The sequence below is a fragment of the Cicer arietinum genome, chromosome 5 (assembly GCF_000331145.2).
Source record: "Cicer arietinum cultivar CDC Frontier isolate Library 1 chromosome 5, Cicar.CDCFrontier_v2.0, whole genome shotgun sequence".
Classification (NCBI taxonomy): domain Eukaryota; kingdom Viridiplantae; phylum Streptophyta; class Magnoliopsida; order Fabales; family Fabaceae; genus Cicer; species Cicer arietinum.
Window position 1 is genome coordinate 53,531,002 of NC_021164.2, and position 6,343 is coordinate 53,537,344.

Below are 6,343 nucleotides of genomic sequence, written 5' to 3' on the forward strand. Positions count from 1 at the left end.
GTTAGGTATTTAGATTTAGATTAATTGATTAAGTGATAAATAAAATTTATAAATAAGTTTAAGCGATGATCAACGGAGATTTTGTTAGTCGAAAGGACTAGACTTCTACAAGATGATGAATTCGAGTTCAAATCTTTAAGTATTTATATTTAATTTTTGACGTGTCTCGAATAGAATTACCTCCGTGGAGGAAATCTATATAAAAACAAAAAAGTTTAAGTGATGATATGTGATGATTTAATGGTGTTAATATTAGAAAATTGAATAGCATAGTAATTAATCAATCAATTAAGTTAACTAATAATTGATTTTAGGTTGATGAGATACTGGAGTAGGAATTTTAATCATTTTATACAAAGGGGCATCGATGTCTCTTGGAGAAATTGAATAATGTTTTACTATTTTTGCAAAATTAACAATTTTTACAAAAAAATATTATTATCTTTCTATTAGAATTTGATCAAAATCGAAATTGCTACACAAAAATCTTGAAACTAATTGAATAATTTGAACAACTATTAGCAACTCCAACGGTTGCTAAATCTCTTTGTCTGTCAATGTAGAGTCACGTCAAATATAGTTTTTGGCAAGTTTACAGTTGTAGTTGGACCAAGTTGGTAGGAAACCGTTATTTATTTTATGAAGTAATGGTACTTTGACAATTTGATAATAAAAATAAATTTATGACTTAGAGTTTTTTTTACCGTTAATTTGTATATAAAATTCATTTTCTTATTAATTGGAACAATTTGTTTTTTTTTACTCTTATTAATAATATTTTTTATATATTTTTTTATCTTATTATTTAAAACAAAATTTGTTTGCGGCAAATGGATCCAAATCAATATAATCTTTAACAATCTTAGTTGCTGCAAAATTATCAACATCCTAATTTTACTTTTATCATTTAAATTATCAACATCCTAAAAGATGGAAAATTTAAATTTATTATTTATTTTTATCATTTTTAATTATTTATATCATGTATTTAACATTTAATTTTTATTATTGTTATAAAAATTTAAGTTCAATTTTATTTTAAATTAAAATATTTAAATTAATATTTTAAGTTATAATAAAATTAAATATAAATAAAATATTAATATATGAATTAAAGTTATAGGACCCAGTATAATCCTTAAGAGTTAAAGCATTAAAATAAATAATGAGTAAGTTGTTTGGATGTAGTATAGTGGACCCTGCTAAAGAATTTGAATTCACTTTTGGAGGTGCTATACCATTTAATATATTAAATAGAAAACAATTAATTATGTTTTAAATAGATGTGAAATATTTTGTTCATCAATTACGTAAAACATGAACAGTCATGATTTTCATGAACTCTTTCTATACCACCAATTAAGTATCACGAATAAGTCACGATCATGAATAATGAACCTAACCTAGAAAATACAACACAAATATTACATGATAATCCCATAAAATAAATAGCTATGAGGCGTGTGAAGACACACCTCTTTCTGTTTATTCGTTTAAGACGATAATCTTATGAGATTCAACCATCTCAATAAATCACAAGGACTTATTTCATTATTAACCCAGAAAAAGAAGAGAGAAAACTTTGTTTATCAAAAAAATGATCGCAAACTAAAACGATAGAAAACAAGATTTTTTACGAAGGCCATGTTTTAAAAGTTAACTGCTATAAATCGACCGAATCAAGAATTGTAATAGTTACCATAATAAATTAATTTTTTATTAATAAAAAATAATTCAATTTAATTGATTAACTAAAAATACTTTTAAAATATTATAATATTTTCAACACAAACTAAGAAATTAGTGACATAAAACTTATACTAGCATTTAATTAAAAAAAAACCCACATGTAGCCTAAAGTCTTATGAAATTAAATTCTAATTATAAAACTATCAACTTGTTTTTCTTAATTCTTGTAGATACAAAACTTACCAATTTTTCTCATGTTTTGGTACCCTGCTCAAATCTTGAAAGCCACATTTGTATATTTTTCTTTAAAAAGAAAAAAAGAAAAAACCTTCATTTTTAGTCTCAATAGAATAGTTTGACTTCATTAGAGATCAACGTCACCAAAAACTAAAAATGTAATTTTAGACTATTTTAATTTCGGAAAACAAAATTTTAAACCATAATCATGAACAAGAACATTTTCTAACAAATTCAAATATTTGTATGCATTTTAAACATTCACAATTAAAATTTTCATAACATGAAAAATTGCACACTAAAAGTTAAAACATCAAACAAAGACTATTAAATATTTTAAATGATTTAGAAATAACTATATAAGTACGTGGAAGTGAAAAGAGATTAGAGCATATTTGTGATAATTGTTGATCAATCGAAGATATTAAGACTATTGTAAAACTTTACACTCTAACTTTGATTGTATAAGTTTTATAAATGTGATTTTCCACCTAACGAGGTAACCAAAACATAAACTTTTCCATTATAAGGTGCACTATAAATAATTTTTTCACTACTCAAATAAAAAATTAAAATACCTGATAACACTATAATTTAGTTGTTTAGAATCTAAACGTACGTTTTAAATACAAGGTACATTAAACTATCCAAAATAGGTAACATCAATACAAAATAGATAATAACAATTCCACTTAAACAAACCTAAAATAAAATATTTATTTTGATTTACTTTGGTTTTTAAAATTAAAATCCATAATTGATATTTAATTAATATTGATTTGCTTCAAATTTTTATTAGAACTAAAAAATAGCAGATAATTTTTAATTTGTTTTGGTTTAAATATTCGTGTTTATTAGATTTACACGTCCACTTGAAAATGATCATGATAAAAATGAGAGCTAATTAATGTGAAGTAAAAAAACAAGGAAGTTACACAAGTGATGAGATGTAAGTTTACTATGGATAGTAGAATTTTCTCTCCTTCTCCACTTCCCCTTGATTTCCTATGTAAATAAAGGGTTCTAACAAATTAGAAAAACCCACAAAAAATTTCCGAAAATTCGAGACTTTTATCTACTTTTCCATTTTCCTCTTTTCTACTTCATCTTCTTTTCTTCTATTTATTGGCTCACATTTTTGTAACGTTCATATTTGACGTTAAAGGCCAAAAATAAAGTTTTTGGATGTTGCAGGGATGAAATCCAAACAAATATTTTTCACAGACTAAAACTGAAAATTGTTATATTTACAGGGACCAAAAACATATTTAAACGTTTGGTCCACGTTTTCTTTTGTCAATTAACGTTTTTTGTAACGTTCACTTGACGTTAAGGACTAAAAATAAATTTTTCGAATATTACATGGACCAAAAACATATTTAAACCTTATATTTTTAATGCAGTTTTATGTCATACAAACTTTTTAAGTAGTTACTAAGCGGTGCTATATTTTTTTGATGTTCTTCTCTTATTACCTAATGTTGTCAATTGTGAAGGTTAAGTTAGTTGAATAGATGTTTCATAGATTTTATCTACTTGAACAAAATTAAATTGTTGTGTTTCATAGATTTTATTTACTTGAACAAAAATTAAATTGTTGTGCTCTTAATATTGAATGTGTAGATTGTTTCCTTTTGTGAAGCATAATTGACATGATGTCTAAAACTGAGTGAAGTCATATATATCTGATGTCAGTTGTCAATAATAAAAGTTAATTTAATTGAATAGATGTTTCATAAACCTTATCTACTTCAATGTTCTTTCTATGTTGTTTATGATGTATTATAAAACAAGCAATATCTATGTAACGCTCAAAGTATCTTTCTTATAGGTATGAAAATATTCATATTACATGGTCTTCTTCGTTGAATTATTTTACTTATATCATCTAATATATAATACAGTATTAGTAATTGTTATTGAACCAAAATTTATAATTAAACTCTAAAATATAAATATAAGCTTAACCCTTTTTTATGCTTCATGATAAGTTGGCATTAGTAATTTTTCATTCATGTATGTTATCCTTAAGGGTTCTACATTTCATCCCAACTTTGTACAAAGCCATACAAAGCCATTTTTCTAACGAGGTTCTTTCACTTTCACATATATGGTACTTGTTTATTTTCGCTTTTAGTTTGAATAGAGATAATAACAATTAAATTAATATAAATTGCAACAAGTGTTTTAACCTAAAGGGAATAAAAATGAAAATCAAATATGTTATGATTTCATTTTTCATACAATTGTATGCCATACAAAGTTTGTAAGTAGTTAATAAGCAATGCTATATATTTTTTGAGTGTTTCTACTCTTACTCTCTAATGTTGTCAATTGTGAAGGTTAAGTTGGATGAATTGATGTTTCATAGACCTTATCTACCTGAACAAAATTAAATTGTTGTGTTTTTAATCTTGAATGTGAAGATTGTTTTCTTTTATGAAGCATAATTGACATGATGTCTAAAACCGAGTGAACCTATATATTGTATATTTGATGTTAGCTGTCAATTGTGAAGGTTAAGTTAGTTGAATAGATGTCAGAGAGTGATTTTGATGCATTAAAGGAAATTTTTGTAGATCAAATTAACGTGCGTCAATCACCAGGTGGACCAATTACAGGAAGAACCTTGATCTTGTAGTTATTCTTACTTTTTGTTGCCGTTGGTCAACAAATAAGTATTTTGTGACTTTTTTATGTTATTATTTCATACTATATTATTATTTTTTTACTTTCAGAACAAATGATATTTTACGATGCGCTTGTTATATTGTCAATTCAATAACTTTATGTGAAAACATTAAGTATTTTAATGTTTCTTATAAGGTGTAAAAGTATAATTGTGCAAGTGCAAAAAAGAAAAAATAATTAAAAGCAATCTACATTTATCGTCGGTCGATCTGACGCTAGACGTTTAGTTGACATTTCAAGTGTTTACCTTAGCGTCAGTCTAACGGACGCTATATAATTTATAGAGTTCACTTTTTTTATATTGCTTGTTTTTATTAGTTGACCCTAGCGTCTATTAGGCCGACGCTAGCTATCTCGTTATAGGGCAATAGGTTTTTTTTTTCAAATGACGTGTCAATGGATATAAATTAGCGTCAAATGTTCTATTTTTAACAATAGCGTCACTTTAGAGTTGATCTAACCGACGCTAAAGTAGTGCCATATGTCATTTGACCAACATTGTGGTTTAGTTTTGAACGTTTTAGCCTAGACCCGACACCGACACTAATCTGACGCTAAATCATTGTCAGCATCAGTTTTTTGCCCTTTAACGTGGTCTCTCGTCCGTCAACTAAAAATAATGTTTCTAGTAGTGTGATATTTACTTATGTTTTCTAAAAAATTATTATATATCATTTGAAACCATTAAATGAAGTATCAAAAAGTTTCATAATTTTATAAATATTTATGGAATTATTAAGCAATAAGTTATATTCATTTATAATAAGTAATTAAGTTATTACTTTTATTGTCAGCATGGAATGAGAATGAGTTCTTTATATATATATATATATATAAAGTCCCACGATTGGACTCCCTCATCCTTACAATTTTGTTTTACTTAAACACGAGAGAGGGTGCATTCTTGCATTGGATTCATAGTATTTACCTTTTTGTTTCCATTATGTGTAACAAATAATGGGTCTTTGTAGCAATTCTATCATACAGGGGGACAAGATGGTAACGGAAACTAACCGACACAGATCTGTTCATGAATGGGCTTTCATGACATGCAGAAGCAGAAATGGTCCACATAGATAAGGGTGTTAATTTTTTCTAAGCTTAAAACCACATATTTTGTCGGGTATACTAGAAACGTTTACTCTGTACAAATATTTTCTTTCATTTTAAAAATATTAATTTTATTTTTTAATAAATTAAAATACTTTTTATAAATAAATTAAAATTTGTACAAATATTTTATTATTTTCAATAATTCATCTTCATTAACTATCATTTCATTTCTTTCTATGACAATGTTTACTTAAAAAAAAACTTCATCACAATAAAATAAACATATTTATAACAAAAAGAAAAACTAAAATGAACATAATATGAGCTGTGGTCTTAGAAGTTTTGATGTTTAATTTCTAGTTCGCCGTGATTTTTAATGTGATTATAGTGTTTTCCTAAATATTAATGATTATTTTATTAGATCTAAAAGAAAAATGTCAATAAAAGATAGCAAACTATAACCCTCCTACATATAACTAATTCAGTGTTTTAAGTCTTCGTTAATTTATGGGTCATACTAATTAACAAATGTTTGTAAAACTTTATTATTGGACTATTCATTTGGAGAAAATAGAAAATGGGTCATCATTACATTCGACATCAATCATTTTTAAAATCTTTAATTCATAAATTCATAAATATGTTCAAATTGTGTCCGATTCCATAGAAAGAG